Source organism: Scyliorhinus torazame, chromosome 8, assembly GCF_047496885.1.
Source record: "Scyliorhinus torazame isolate Kashiwa2021f chromosome 8, sScyTor2.1, whole genome shotgun sequence".
Classification (NCBI taxonomy): Eukaryota; Metazoa; Chordata; class Chondrichthyes; order Carcharhiniformes; family Scyliorhinidae; genus Scyliorhinus; species Scyliorhinus torazame.
The window spans coordinates 51,432,126-51,448,748 of NC_092714.1; positions in this window are offsets into that span (position 1 = coordinate 51,432,126).

Consider the following 16,623-nt stretch of genomic DNA (forward strand, 5'->3'; position numbering starts at 1 on the left):
GGATACATGGGGCATCAGCTAACATCTCATCCAGAACAGCACCTCTGGCAGTGCAGCAGTCCTTCAGCAGTGCGCTCAAGCCTCTGGACCCAGGGACTCAGAGGTGAGAGTGCCACCAATTGAATCATAGTTAACACAAAGTTAATGGCATTACATTAATAAATATATAGAAACATGCTATAGTAAAGACACTGTGCACATGAAAATTGCTGCAATGAACCTTCAATGGACTTCTAGGTTCATTGCAAAAAATTGAAATAGTTGGAAATATCTATCAAAGATTCACAGCATCTCGCAAAATCACATAATAATTTGGGACGAAGGCGGCAATTTAGTCAACATTAGTTCATGCGTGTGGAAAAATCCCAAAGTTCTTTTTAAATTAAAGTCATGGTCCAGATTGGACTTTCATTCCACTCACACATATCTCAATATAATCACCTCTTCTTTTTGGGAGCTGAAAATGCATGTCTCCCTTAAGCTTTCTTCATAACTGACACACCTTTGATATTCAAAATAAACCTTCTGGCCCTTCTCCTTACTATCTTTAAAGCACAGTAAGAAGTCTTACAACACCAGGTTAAAGTCCAACAGGTTTGTTTCGATGTCACTAGCTTTCGGAGCGCTGCTAGTGACATCGAAACAAACCTGTTGGACTTTAACCTGGTGTTGTAAGACTTGTCACTGTGCTCACCCCAGTCCGGCATCTCCACATCATATCTTTAACGCTTTATTGTCTCTCTTTTTATATTGGCGATTAGAACTGGGTGTCGCACTTGTGTCTGCCAGTATCTTAATTTAATGGAATCAGCCACTACAATTATTGAAATAAAAAACAAAATCCTCAGCAAACTAAACATTGCCTAACATTAAATAATGTGCATAGCCATTCCTTTTAGAATTACTGTGCGATTACCAATTTTTACAGGTGCACCATAGAAAGCATCCTATCGAGCTGCATCACAGCCTGGTATGGCAACTGCTCGGCCCAGGACCATAAGAAACTACAGAGTTGTGAACACCGCCCAGTCCATCACGCAAAACCGCCTCCCATCCATTGACTCTGTCTACACCTCCCGCTGCCTTGGGAAAGCGTTATCAAATACCCCTCCTCCCCCAGTTATTCTCTCTTCTAACTTCTTCCATCGGACAGGAGAGACAAAAGTCAGAGAACACGCACTAACAAGTACAAACACAACTTCCCCACTGTTACCAAACTCCTGAATGACTGTTTATGGACTGAACTGATCTCTTCACACATCTTCTCTACTGAGCAGTACTACACTCCGTATGCTTCACCCGATATCTGTATCTATTTATTTATATTGTGTATTTATGTATGTCCTATGTTTTTTTATGTATGGAATGATCTGTCTGGACTGTACGCAGAACAATACTTTTCATTGTACCTCGGTACACAGGACAATAAATCAAATCCAAATCCGATTGCAGATTCGGAATACAGTGTTCTGAACAAAGTGAATATGAACTAGGGGACAAGCTAATGTAGCAGGTTCTGTTACCCTGTGCTTATTGTGGCACAATGGCTGGTGGCCAGAAGCTCCAGATTTGAGTCCAGCCAGGACTTGATGGCCAAGGAAAGTTTGTTCATCACACGTCCAAACACGTTGAGTGTCAATCTGCAAATCCTTCCAAAACGCTGATGGCTAGTGGTGAGAGTGAGGGAGGCTGCTGGTCAGCCACGCTTGATGTGGTGTGGTGCCCCTCAAGCTATAAACCTCTGGGGCCAGACTAGCAACCTGTTTGAGGATTTACCAGCTGTGGAAATAGACAAAAGTCTGCTTTAGTGCATCACTAAGTGTGGGAAGTGCAGAATCCAATGAAAGAGACAATTTATATATTTATTTTTTAATAAATTTAAGAGTATCTAATTATTTTTTTCTGATTAAGGGGCAATTTAGCATGGCCGGTACACCTAACCTGCACATCTTTGGGTTGTGGGGGTGAGAACCTCGCAGAAATGGGAGAATGTGCAAACTCTACACGGACAGTGACCCGGGGCCGGGATCAAAGCCGGGTCCGCGGTGCCGGGAGGAATTACTTTTGTATTTAGAAAGACTGCTTCATTGGACTTGAAGGAGGATTGTTGTAATGAGAACTAAAGATCCAGAAAGTTACGAAAATATTGAACAATCTCAAACATTTTTAAACACAGATATTATTGCAATTGGGCCTACGGTCACCAGACCAAATTTTGTGAGATCCCATTCCACTCACATTCAACAGGTATGTGTCATTAAATTGGATGGGTGACCTGTGGTGGTATGTATTAGGGGTAGTACAGTACCTGTGATGCCGAGAGGCTATTGGTAGACAGACACTGCGTCCTGATTGGATCTGCCGCCTGCTGGCTCCACCCAGTAAGGCGGAGTATAAGAGCCCGGGTTCTCCCAGCAGCCGCATTCTGTAACTGAGCTGCTGGGGAACAAGTCTTGCTTAATAAAGCCTCGATTGACTTCATCACTTCTCGACTCGTGAGTAATTGGTTGCGCCACAATTTATTAAGCAGACTTAAAAAGACTGTGGAGCTCCGGATCGCCCCGGAGTGTCTGCCCCATGCAGCAAACTCAGCAGCCGTATTTAAACACTGGCTAGCGTGCTTCGAAGGATACCTACGAACGGCCCCTGGCCGGACCACAGAAGACCAGAAAATGCAGGTCCTGCATTCCAGGGTGAGCCCGGAGATCTACACACTCATCGAAGACGCAGAGGATTTCCCGACGGCGCTCACCACGCTGAACGGGGTCTGCATTCGGCCCGTAAACCAAGTCTATGCACGCCACCAACTCGCGATGAGACAGCAAATCCCCGGAGAATCACTGGACGAGCTCTACAGCGCGCTGCTGATATTGGGAAGGAACTGCAACTGCCCATCGGTGAGCGCAAACGAACATACGGAGCTCCTAATCAGGGATGCTTTTGTGGCAGGTATGACTTCTTCTCAAATTCGCCAGCACGGCTGCTAGAGAGAGACTCATTAGGACTCACAGAGGCACGGGCCCTTGCGGCCTCCCTCGACATGGCCTCACAAAATGCCCACGCCTACGGCCCCGACCGCGCGGCAGCCCCTTGGGCTCCGTGGACCCCCATTGCGACCAACTCCCAGGCACCCCCCACCCCCCCGGCAAGCCTGCGCGGCCAGAGCACCTGACCACCCGGGTGGGCCCCGCTGCTATTTTTGCAGGCAGTCGAAACACCCCCGGCAGCGCTGCCCGGCCCACTCGGCCATCTGTAAAAGCTGCGGCAAAGAGGGGCACTACTCAGCGGTGTGCCAGTCCTGGGGGGTCGCCGCAATCTCCGGGAGAGAACGGAGACAGCAGACTCAACGTAGCGCGTAATGGAGTGATAGGCCCCGACCCTGAACGAATGCGCCCCCTTATGGAATTCTCCCTCCCCCACTGCTCCAAAGCCCTGAAACGCTGCCTGGGCTTCTTCTTGTATTACGCCCAGTGGGTTCCCCAATATGCAGACAAGGCCCGCCCGTTAATTCAGTCCACTACCTTCCCCCTGTCGACAGAGGCCCACCAGGCCCTCAGCCGCATCAAAGCGGACATCGCAAAGGCCACAATGCACGCAATCGACGAGTCCCTCCCCTTCCAAGTCGAGAGCGACGCATCCGATGTAGCTCTGGTGGCCACTCTCAACCAAGCGGGCAGACCCGTGGACCTTTTCTCCCGGACCCTCCACGCCTCAGAAATCCGCCACTCCTCAGTGGAAAAGGAAGCCCAAGCCATAGTGGAAGCTGTGCGACATTGGAGGCATTACCTGGCCGGCAGGAGATTCACTCTCCTCACTGACCAACGGTCGGTAGCCTTTATGTTCGATAATGCACAGCATAAATCAAGAACGACAAGATCTTGAGGTGGAGGATCGAGCTCTCCACCTATAACTATGAGACCTTGTATCGTCCCGGAAAGCTGAACGAGCCGTCCGATGCCCTATCCCGCGGCACATGTGCCAACGCACAAGTAGACCGTCTCCAAACCCTCCACGAGGACCTCTGCCACCCGGGGTTCACTCGATTCTACCACTTTGTGAAGACCCGCAACCTCCCCTACTCGGTTGAGGAGGTCCGAACAGCCACCAGGAACTGGCAAATCTGCGCAGAGTGCAAACTGCACTTTATCAAAGCGCACCTGATAAAGGCTTCCCGTCCCTTTGAGCGCCTCAGTCTGGATTTCAAAGGCCCCCTCCCCTCCACCGACCGCAACGCATACTTCCTAAACGTGGTGGACGAATACTCCCATTTCCCCTTCGACATCTCCTGCCCCGACATGACCGCAGTCACAATCATTAAAGCCCTCTGCACCATCTTTACACTGTTCGGTTTCCCCGTATACATCCATAGCGATAGGGGGTCCTCCTTCATGAGCAACGAACTGCGTCAGTTCCTGCTCAGCAAGGGCATTGCCTCGAGCAGGATGACCAGTTACAACCCCCGGGGGAACGGTCAGGTAGAGAGGGAGAATGGTACGGTCTGGAAGACTGTCCTACAGGCCCTACGGTCCAGAAGTCTCCCAGTTTCCCGTTGGCAGGAAGTCCTCCCGGATGCCCTCCACTCCATCCGCTCGCTGCTGTGTACCACCAGTAATCAAATGCCTCACGAGCGCCTCCTTGTCTTCCCTAGGAAGTCCTCCTCCGGAACGTCGCTGCCGACCTGGCTGGCAGCCCCAGGACCCATCTTGCTCCGAAAGCATGTGCGGGCGCACAAATCGGACCCGTTGGTCGAGAGGGTTCACCTTCTCCATGCAAACCCTCAGTACGCCTACGTGGCGTACCCCGACGGCCGACAGGACACGGTCTCCCTGCGGGACCTGGCACCCGCCGGAACCACACCCACCCACCCCAACATCAGTCACCCCCTCCCTCCCACCGGCGCACCCCATGGCCACTCCCTTCCCGGGTGGATCGGTCCTCCTCCCGTGCCCGCCCAGGAGTAAGGAAACAGGAACAAACAGCTCCCAGAGATGACAGTGCACCTGCACCACCACCGGGGCTGAGACGATCGACGAGGACGACCAGGGCACCCACTCGACTCGTGGAATCCGTGTGACAAAACAAAAATCTGTAAATAATTCAGCCAAAATCTGTAAATAGTTAACTGTTGAGATCAATGCATAGCCACTGTATGAAGGTAATTCCAGGACCAGCTTTGTAAACCCCTACCACCATGCGACCCACCACCCCGCCGGGTTCTTTTTTAACAAGGGGTGAATGTGGTGGTATGTATTAGGGGTAGTACGGTACCTGTGATGCCGAGAGGCTATTGGTAGACAGACACTGCGTCCTGATTGGATCTGCCGCCTGCTGGCTCCACCCAGTAAGGCGGAGTATAAGAGCCCGGGTTCTCCCAGCAGCCGCATTCTGTAACTGAGCTGCTGGGGAACAAGTCTTGCTTAATAAAGCCTCGATTGACTTCATCACTTCTCGACTCGTGAGTAATTGGTTGCGCCACATGACCTAACATAGCTGATTTGTAAAGCTTGATTTGGTGGTGAGTTCTGAGACTTTGCAGGCCAGCTTATGTGGGTCTCTCTAATGTACAGTATTAGGCTCCATGACAAGTTTCAAACTTTTGGGTAATCTGCCCAAGATTGGATGACACGTACAAAAACCGGATTCAGTTGCAATCAGTGGACAAGGGTTGCTCATTAGTGTCCGTCCTTATAGCTAGTGTAATGAGGGAGAGGGCAGTTAGTTTAATTTTTAAATCTACTTTTCCAGAGTCCTTTTTGAAAGTTCCCGGAATGTTTGTTTCATAATCTTTTGAGCCATACAGTGCATTTAAATTTTAACTGGCAGTTATCCGGAGAAATCTAAGTAGCTTGTGGTAGTATGTATTGGGGGTCATGTGGGACTGGAAGCCCTAATGTCATTGGCTGACAGATCCCGGGTCCTGGTTGGCCGTTGACCTCTAGCTCCGCCCTGAAGGCGGAGTATAAGAAGCCGGAGTCTTCCCCCGCAGGCCAGTTTACTATCGAGCTGCGGGGGAACAGACACGCTTAATAAAGCCTCATCGACTTCACTCTATTCGTCTCACGGAGTCTTTGTGCGCTACAATTTATTAAGCGTGCCTAAAAAGGGCTATGGAGCTCAGGATCATTCCGGAATGCCTGAGGATCAGCCCCCACGCAGTGAACGCGGCAGCAGCCTTCAAGCACTGGCAGACTTGCTTCGAGGCCTACCTCAGAACGACCACCGGCCGGGTCACAGAAGACCAAAAACTGCAGGTCCTGCACTCAAGGGTGAGCACGGAGATTTTCTCCCTCATCGAAGACTCGGAGGATTTCCAGACGGCGTTCGCAGCACTGAAAAGTCTCTATGTCCGCCCAGTTAACCAAATCTACGCTCGCTACCAGCTCGCGACGAGACGGCAAGCTCCCGGAGAATCGATGGACGAATTCTACGCCGCGCTGCTGATTTTGGGACGAGCCTGCAGCTGCCCGTCGGTGAACGCAAACGAACACACGGACATGTTAATGCGCGATGCTTTTGTGGCAGGTATGCAATCCTCCCAAATCCGCCAAAGACTTCTAGAAAAAGAGTCGCTAGGACTCTCAGAGGCACGGGCCCTAGCAGCCTCCCTAGACGTGGCCGCGCGTAATACCCGCGCCTACGGCCCCGACCACGCGGCAACCCATTGGGCCCCGTACGTACCCGTCGCGGCAAACCCCCTACCCTTCCCCCCGGACACCCCACAGGCTTGCGCGGTCCAAACGCCGAGTCGCACCGCCCGCTGTTATTTCTGCGGCCAGGCGAAACACCCCCGACAGCGCTGCCCGGCCCGCGCAGCTATCTGCAAAAGCTGCGGGAAAAAGGGCCATTATGCGGTTGTGTGCCGGTCCCGCGAGGTCGCCGCTGTGCCGGGAGCACAGGGAGCCCTGCAAGCAGTTTACGCACCCCAACCCCCCCAGCACGCCATGTACGACCCGCAGGCGCAGCCGCTCTGGGTCCCGACCACCGCGGTCCCGGGAGAACTGGGAGCTCTGCACGCCGCTTACGCTCCCCAACCCCCCTCCCCGCAGCCCATGTATGACCCGCCGCCGGCGCTACCGCTTTGGGTCCCGGCCAACACTCTCCACGGAGAGGAGGGAGTTTTGCGCGTCCCTAACGCCACCCTAACCCCCACCCCGCGCCCCACGCCTGACCCGCCGGCGCCACCTACTTGGGCCCCGACCACCGCTGTCCCCGGTGAGGGAGCTCCGCGCGGTCCGAGCGCTCGCGGTTCTAGCGCTCGCGGTCCTAGCGCTCGCGGTCCTAGCGCTCCCCAGCACACCATGTGCGACCCGCAGACGCCGCCATTTTGGGTCCCGGCCACCACGAGGGGAGGAGGGGCGCCGATGTGCGACCCGCAGACGCCGCCATTTTGGGTCCCGGCCACCACGAGGGGAGGAGGGGCGCCGCCATCTTGGACCGCCCCAGACCTGTACGACGCGTTGGGGCGGCCATTTTGTCCACCCCCGCCGTCATCTTGTGACCCCCCAGCCACGTGCGATGTATGGGGGCGGCCATTTTGTCCATCCCCGACGCCATCTTGGACGGCAACAACAGACCCCACTCCACTACTACAACCACGTCTCGCTTCAATTACGCTCGATCAAGCTCGGCCCCGGACACTCCAGACGACGACGACAACGGTGCTAATAAACGGCCACGAGACGCCATGCCTAGAGCTTTATACACCCCGACACGGTAAGACGCTGTTCCTTGACCACCTATCCCAGCGCACAAAAGATTTCCCTAGCTGCAGGATCCCACTCCGTACAGATCCAGGGATTCTGCATAGTTACCCTAACGGTGCAGGGGAGGGAGTTCAAAAACTACAAACTAAACGTCCTTCCCCAACTCTGTGCCCCCACCTTGCTGGGATTAGATTTCCAATGCAATCTACAGAGCCTTACGTTCAAATTCAGCGGCCCAATACCCCCACTCACTATCTGCGGCCTCGCAACCCTCAAGGTGCAACCCCCGTCCTTGTTTGCGAACCTCACCCCGGATTGCAAACCCGTCGCCACTAGGAGCAGACGGTACAGCGCTCAGGACCGGACCTTCATTCGGTCCGAAGTCCAGCGGCTACTAAAGGAGGGCATAATCCAGGCCAGCAATAGTCCCTGGAGAGCGCAGGTGGTAGTAGTGAAGACAGGGGAGAAACAAAGGATGGTCATAGACTATAGCCAGACCATCAACAGGAACATACAACTAGACACGTACCCTCTCCCCCGCATATCCGACATGGTCAACCGGATTGCCCAATATCAAGTCTTCTCCACTGTGGACCTCAAGTCCGCCTACCATCAGCTCCCCATCCACCCAAGTGACCGCAAGTACACAGCCTTCGAGGCAGACGGGCAATTATACCATTTCCTACGGGTCCCTTTTGGCGTCACAAACGGGGTCTCGGTCTTCCAACGGGAGATGGACCGAATGGTTGATCAACATGGGTTGCGGGCCACGTTCCCGTATCTCGACAATGTAACCATCTGCTGCCACGATCAGCAGGACCACGACGCCAACCTCCAAAAATTCCTCCAGACCGCCAAAGCCTTGAACCTCACGTACAACGAGGACAAGTGCGTTTTTAGCACCGATCAGCTAGCCATTCTGGGCTATGTAGTGCGCAATGGGATAATAGGCCCCGACCCCGAACGTATGCGCGCACTCATGGAATTTCCCCTCCCGCACTGCCTAAAAGCCCTGAAACACTGCTTGGGGTTCTTTTCATACTACGCCCAGTGGGTCCCCCAGTACGCAGACAAGGCCCGCCCCCTAATACAGACCACGACCTTCCCTCTGTCGACAGAGGCTTGCCAGGCCTTCAGCCGCATCAAAGCGGATATCGCAAAGGCCACGATGCGCGCCATCGACGAGTCCCTCCCCTTCCAGGTCGAGAGCGACGCCTCCGACGTAGCTCTAGCGGCCACCCTTAACCAAGCGGGCAGACCCGTGGCCTTTTTCTCCCGGACCCTCCACGCCTCAGAAATCCGCCACTCTTCAGTAGAAATGGAAGCCCAAGCCATAGTGGAAGCTGTGCGACATTGGAGGCATTACCTGGCCGGCAGGAGATTCACTCTCCTCACGGACCAATGGTCGGTAGCCTTCATGTTCGATAATGCACAGCGGGGCAAAATCAAAAACAACAAGATCTTAAGGTGGAGGATCGAGCTCTCCACCTTCAACTATGAGATTTTGTATCGTCCCGGAAAGCTGAACGAGCCGTCCGATGCCCTATCCCGCGGCACATGTGCCAACGCACAAATTGACCGCCTCCAAACCCTCCACGAGGACCTCTGCCACCCGGGGGTCACTCGGTTTTACCACTTCATCAAGTCCCGCAATCTCCCATACTCTTGAGAAGAGGTCCGTACAGTCACAAGGGACTGCCACAGCTGCGCGGAATGCAAGCCGGATTTTTTCAGGCCAGATGGAGCGCACCTAATTAAGGCTTCCCGCCCCTTTGAACGCCTCAGTCTCGATTTCAAAGGGCCCCTCCCCTCCACCGACCGCAACGCATATTTTCTTAATGTGGTGGACGAATACACCCTCTTCCCTTTTGCCATTCCCTGTTCTGACATGACCGCGGCCACAGTCATTAAAGCCCTGAACAGCATCTTCACACTGTTCGGTTACCCCGCTTACGTCCACAGCGACAGGGGGTCCTCTTTCATGAGTGACGAGCTGCGCCAGTTCCTGCTCAGCAAGGGCATAGCCTCAAGCAGGACGACCAGCTACAACCCCCGGGGGAACGGGCAAGTAGAGAGGGAGAACGGCACGGTCTGGAAGGCCGTCCTACTGGCCCTACGGTCCAGGGACCTCCCAGTTTCACGGTGGCAGGAGGTCCTCCCGGACGCTCTCACTCCATCCGGTCGTTATTATGTACGAGCACTAATCAAACGCCTCATGAGCGTCTCCTTGTTTTCCCTAGGAGGTCCTCCTCTGGAACGTCGCTGCCGACCTGGCTGGCGGCCCCAGGACCCATCCTGCTCCGAAAGCATGTGCGGGCACATAAGGCGGACCCGTTGGTCGAAAGGGTTCACCTCCTCCACGCGAACCCCCAGTACGCCTACGTGGAGTACCCCGACGGCCGACAGGACACGGTCTCCCTGCGGGATCTGGCGCCCGCCGGCAACACGCACCCCCCCCGACACCATCAACCCAACCCCCCCCCTTCCTGCCACCACCGCACCCCGCGACCGCCCCCTTCCCAGGAGGATCGGTTCCCCTCCCCTCAGCACCGACCAAGAATAAAGCCCAAGCTGAAACCGTAAGGCTCCTGGAGGCGACAACACCGGTACAAGCACCACCACCACCGGGGCCAAGGCGATCGACACGGACGACCAGACCACCCGACCGACTCGTGGCGTCGATCTAAAACTAAATATGGACTTTTCACAAGAACATTTTGCTTTTCTTCCCATACCCTCTGTAAATAGTTGCAACAGGACAAAATTGTACAATACTGTATTGCCTTGTGAATGTTTTTTTTTCCTCCCAGGACCAGCCCTGTAAACTCTTACCACCATACGAAGCGTCACCCCGCCGGGTTCATTTTTGACAAGGGGTGAATGTGGTAGTATGTATTGGGGGTCATGTGGGACTGGAAGCCCTAATGTCATTGGCTGACAGATCCCGGGTCCTGGTTGGCCATTGACCTCTAGCTCCGCCCTGAAGGCGGAGTATAAGAAGCCGGAGTCTTCCCCCGCAGGCCAGTTTACTATCGAGCTGCGGGGGAACAGACACGCTTAATAAAGCCTCAGCGACTTCACTCTATTCGTCTCACGGAGTCTTTGTGCGCTAAATGGGTTATGACAGATTTTGCGGACAACAAAGAGTCATCCAGATGTGAAACATTAGCGCCATTCTCTCTGCACAGATACTGTCAGACCTGCTGAGGTTGTCCAGTGCTTTCTGTTTTTGTTTCAGATTCCAGCACCTGCAGTAATTTGCTTTTATCTGAAGGTGGAAATGTGATGGGTTTTACGCAGCCGAGAGTGGGAGAGGGGTGGGGGGAGCAGAGTGAAGGAAGAACAACAAGGCAAGGTCTGGGATAGGGTAGAGGGCGGGAGAGATTAAATGACAAAGCTGCCATGGAACAAACGGAGAAGGGAGTGGTAATGGGTGTAGCAAAGAAACAAAGCATCGGTCCAGCGTGAGTGTAAATGCCAGCTGTAAATAACTCTGTACAAAAACACAAGCAAGATTCTCAAACCGCTCCAGGCAAATAAACAAGAATCAAAGAGGAGACTGACTTCATGACCTGAAGTTGGTGAACTCAATGTTGAGACTAGAAGGCTGTGAAATGCATCATCAGAAGATAAGGGTGCTGTCCCTGAAGCTTGTGTTGAGCTTCACTCGAACACGTGCGCATGAGAGCAAGGTGGTGAATTAACATGGCAAACAACTGGAAGCCTGGGTTATGCCTGCGGACTACACTCCCTGTACACACACGACTGCGTGGCAAAACTTGGTTCCAACTCCATGAACAGGTTTGCTGACGATACGACCATAGTGGGCCGGATCTCGAATAACGACGAGTGGGAATACAGGAGGGAGATAGAGAACCTAGTGGAGAGGTGCAGTGTCAACAATCTCTCTCTCAATGCCAGCAAAACTAAAGAGCTGGTCATTGACTTCAGGAAGCATACTGTACACACCCCTGTCAGCATCAACGGGGCCGAGGTGGAGATGGTTAGCAGTTTCAAATTCCTAGGGGTGCACATCTCCAAAAATCTGTCCTAGTCCACCCACGTCGACGCTACCACTAAGAAAGCACAACAGCGCCTATACTTCGTCAGGAAACTAAGAAAATTCGGCATGTCAACATTAATTCTTACCAACTTTTACAGACGCACCATAGAAAGCAATCTATCTGGCTGCATCACAGCCTGATGAGGCAACTGCTCAGCCCAAGACTGCAAGAAACTTCAGAGAGTCGTGAACACCGCCCAGTCCATCACACGAACCTGCCCCCCATCCATTGACTCCATCTACACCTCCTGCTACCTGGGGAAAACGGGCAGCATAATCAAAGGTCCCTCCCACCCGGCTTACTCACTCTTCCAACTTCTTCCATCGGGCAGGAGATAGAGTAGTCTGAGAACACGCATGAACAGACTCAAAATCAGCTTCTTTCCCGTTGTTACTAGACTCCTAAATGACCCTCTTATGGACCTACCTCATTAACACTACACCCTGTATGCTTCATCCGATGCCGGTGTTTATTGTTACATTGTGTACCTTGTGTTGCCCTATTATGTATTTTCTTTTATTCCCTTTTCTTTTCCTGTACTTAATGATCTGTTGAGCTGCTCGCAGAAAAATACTTTTCACTGTACCTCAGTACACGTGACAATAAACAAATCCAATCCAATCCAATGCTGGTTCTCCCTCTGCAGAAATGTTCTGTCTGAGGATGTTTATACTGAGACTCTTTATAGTGGTGCAATCAGATCCTATGATGCTATTGGGAGAACAGAAACTTGGCGGAAGTGTTCCACAGAGCAGTTGCCCGCGTGCATTTGATCTCCCCAGTGTAGAGGAGGCTGCATTCTGAGCTCGTATTGGGATAGATATGAAGGGTTGGGTTGATTGGGGAGTGGACCAGGGTGTTGTGGAGCGAACATTCCCTTCAGAATGCTGACAGAGTAGGGGAGAGGAGGGGAAAGTAATGGCGTTCCCACGGAACCTTTCCATGCAATTGCAGGAGATGTAACACCTGCCGTTTCACGTCCTCTCTCTTCATCATCCAAGGCCCCAAACACTCCTTCCAATGAAGCACAACCCAAGCTCGAGGAAGAACACCTCATCTTCCCAATAGGCATTTTACAGCCTTCTGGGCTCCACATCGAGTTCAACAATTTCAAACCATGAACTCTGTCCTCCATTTTGTTTTTTTGTGTGTGGCAGTTTGAAACTTGTTATTCATGTTTTAGCTTTCTGACAGAACTGTTCATTATTTACTCCAATCATTATCAATCCCCTTGCTTTCTATCCCACTCTGTCATTTCATTTCTCCCACCCTCTACTCATAACAGGCTTTCCCTTTTATCCTTCCTCCCCCTGCTCCCCCCCCCCCCCCCCCCCCACCCCCTCTTGACAACAAAGGGTACAAACAGGTCCGCCTTTAGCAGTTGTCATCATTCCACAATTCGTCCCTGGGATTTCCTTGCATGGTCTCCCAATCAGCAGCTCTGGAATTAGTAGGGGATCTGTGGAAACTCCGGATAGAGAGAGAGAGAGACAAATGGGGGTTTCTGCTAATCTTCCACCAAAGTCACATTAGTTGATCAGGAGAACCCCCTGAGGTAATCCTTGATCCCTGCTTCTGCTTCTATGTGACAGGACTTTTCCAAATCATTGCAAGAGACATGCATGATTTTCACAGTAACTTCATTGGAGTGTAAGCCTACTTGTGACAATAATAAAGATTATTATATCCACCAGGCATACAGTGAAAATTAGTGAAAAGTTTAGCACTGACAAACCTTCCAACTTTGGTGGCAATATTAAGATTTGTAGATTCTTTATGTGTTGCATCAGAGGCAAGAGTGTCAGCTCCTGTAATGACTGAAACTCTGACTTCAACTCCCATCCATCAATCTGAAAGAAATGAATCACGCCGATCATATTAACCATGCAATAAACTGAATCCCAATGCCTGTGGCTTAAAATAAAAATGAGCTTTTCTCTGGTGTTTTGATAAATGGGAAGGAGGAATAGAAATTCATGAGGGTGAGTCACATTGGAAGTTAACAACCATAAAGACTCAGATTCAGCAAATCAAAAACAAATAGCAGCAGCACCGTAACCTTCAAAGCATTATGAGCATTTTTATAACTCAATGGTTAGCATATTGTTAATTTAACACCATTTTCATGGGCACGTGCCAAGTCATCCAGAATTCACAAGCTGTATGCGATGTCAATTGTATAAGGAACTGCATGATTGAACCAATTCATGTTGGGCCCACGACCAGGGAATGCTCCCATTATCTTTAATTCTGTTTTCCTTTCTGTCAGAGAGAATGAGAAGTTTATGATAATCAACTGGAATTAGATAGCTCTCATTTGAAGCTGGACATGTTTCTGACTGTGAACACGCTGCTAATGGTGGGCGGACATGTGTCTGGTACATTGGCATGAGTCTTTTCTTAATGCTGTACACGAACATCAGAATGAGTCATGAGCCTCCTAAGTAGCTAAAATATCAAGTTCCAATGCCTCGCTTTTCTCAGCAAAATTGTTATAATATCAAATTTTTAAGTAACATACCAAAGAAAAGGCCTTTATTCGGTATTATTCAGAATGAGAAAATCGGCACAATTTTCCTAAATTATTCTTGCCCCAGTGTAAACAAAATCCATTTCTTGACTTTGGGGTGGATAGCGAAATATGCTGCACTCATTTTTTATGTTAGCGGTACAACACTGGCTGATTTAGCAATGGTGTGACCTATGTCAACTTATGATGATGTTTGGCCCGCTGCTAACTTCTTTAGGCCCAACTTCTACGTGCCCCAGGCAGCTGTCTAAAACAACTGCTAAATTCCTTACATATGTTTATTAGGTCCCTAATGGCCTGTTGAATGATCTCACTGCAAAATTTGTTTGCGATGAGTTGGCCAGATATTGGGCTTGGCCTACTCGGCATTCTTCAATACTTGCTTCCGTCACTAACTAAAGAAATACATTTTTAATCATAGATAAAACCTTACTGGGGATTTGTAGGAAAGCACAAGAGTTCTCTCCGACTGTACCTTTGTCCCGACTGTCAAACCCACCAGAACCTGCTCCAAAAGCAGAAAATGCTGGACAATCTCAGCAGGTCTGACAGCATCTGTTGGCAGAGATCGGAGCTAACATTTCATGACTGGATGACTTTTTGTCAAAGCCATCCAGACTCGAAGTGTTAGCTCCATTCTCTCTCCGGAGATGCTGTCAGACCTGCTGAGGTTGTCCAGCAATCTTTGTTTCTGTTTCAGATTCCAGCATCTGCAGCAATTTGCTTTTTACTTTAAAACCTCCTCCAAATTTCATCCCAGAATTTACATTTGGGCTGCTGCCAGTGAGGTAAATGGCTTGTCATTAGTGATCCATACCGCACTAGCTGGTTGTGGGAGTAATGGCAGCTTGTGTATTAGAGGTGTATTAGAGGTTAGTGAAAAGGTCTAATTTAATGTCTGGCCATGAGATTCTTAGTCTGGGAATGCACACCATTTGCGTCTGGGCCCAAAAATGATCCCAGTCAAATTTCTACAACTTCCTGTTCCTAATGTTTAGCAGGGTGTTGTGCAATGTAGCTCTGGACACCTCACTGTTATTTTTCCTTTAGGTTTACCATGTATACCGAGAAAATCTTCTCCCATGAGCCTAACGTCCTCAAAGGTCTTTAGCTACATCGCAAAATATATCTACCCCAGAGTAGTGCGTAGTTCCAGATGATCTCAGTGTAATACCACACTGTGTGGTGGAACAGTTTGTCCTAAGTCTGTAAACAAGAAAGAATTGAGCTGTCATTACATACTTAGGTGAAGCTAGAATTAACTGACACCTCCAATGCCAAAAGCAAACTGGTGCAATTTCTAGCTCGTGACTAAAAATATTTTTTGAATACTTGTTTTTAAGTGAATGAGTGATATCTCAGTTTGTATTCTTGGCAAGTATTCCTGTGGCCTGTGAAGAATTCTGGAATTCCCCACTCTCTGTGAGCACAGACTGCCAGCTTGCGTGCCACTACAACCTTTTAAAAATACTTTCAATCAGATTAGTCTGTTTTATGAAGTGAATCCAATAGCAAAAGCACACAAACGTAATGTCGCCCAGTAAAGAAAGCTCTGCAATAAACAACTAAAGCAGCCTTTCTATTTTGGGGGGAAAAAATACATCATTTTAAAAATTGTGCATGGAAAAAATGTGTTTCCAGAAGAATGGTGGCTGCTTTAGCACAGGGCTAAATCGTTGGCTTTGAAAGCAGACCCAGGTAGGCCAGCAGCACGGTTCAATTCCCGTACCAGCCTCCCCAAACAGGTGCCGGAATGTGGCGACTAGGGGCTTTTCACAGTGACTTCATTTGCAGCCTACTTGTGACAATAAGCGATTTTCATTTCATTTCATGTTATAGCTGGGGGAAGGGCAATTATGATGCCATTAGACGTGACTTGGGGGGGATAAGGTGGAGAAGTAGGCTGCAAGTGTTGGGCACACTGGATAAGTGGGGCTTGTTCAAGGATCAGCTACTGCGTGTTCTTGATAAGTATGTACCGGTCAGACAGGGAGGAAGGCGTCGAGCGAGGGAACCGTGGTTTACCAAGGAAGTGGAATCTCTTGTTAAGAGGAAGAAGGAGGCCTATGTGAAGATGAAGTGTGAAGTTTCGGTTGGGGCGATGGATAGTTACAAGGTAGCGAGGAAGGATCTAAAGAGAGAGCTAAGACGAGCAAGGAGGGGACATGAGAAGTATTTGGCAGGAAGGATCAAGGAAAACCCAAAAGCTTTCTATAGGTATGTCAGGAATAAGCGAATGACTAGGGAAAGAGTAGGACCAGTCAAGGACAGGGATGGGAAATTGTGTGTGGAGTCTGAAGAGATAGGCGAGATACTAAATGAATAT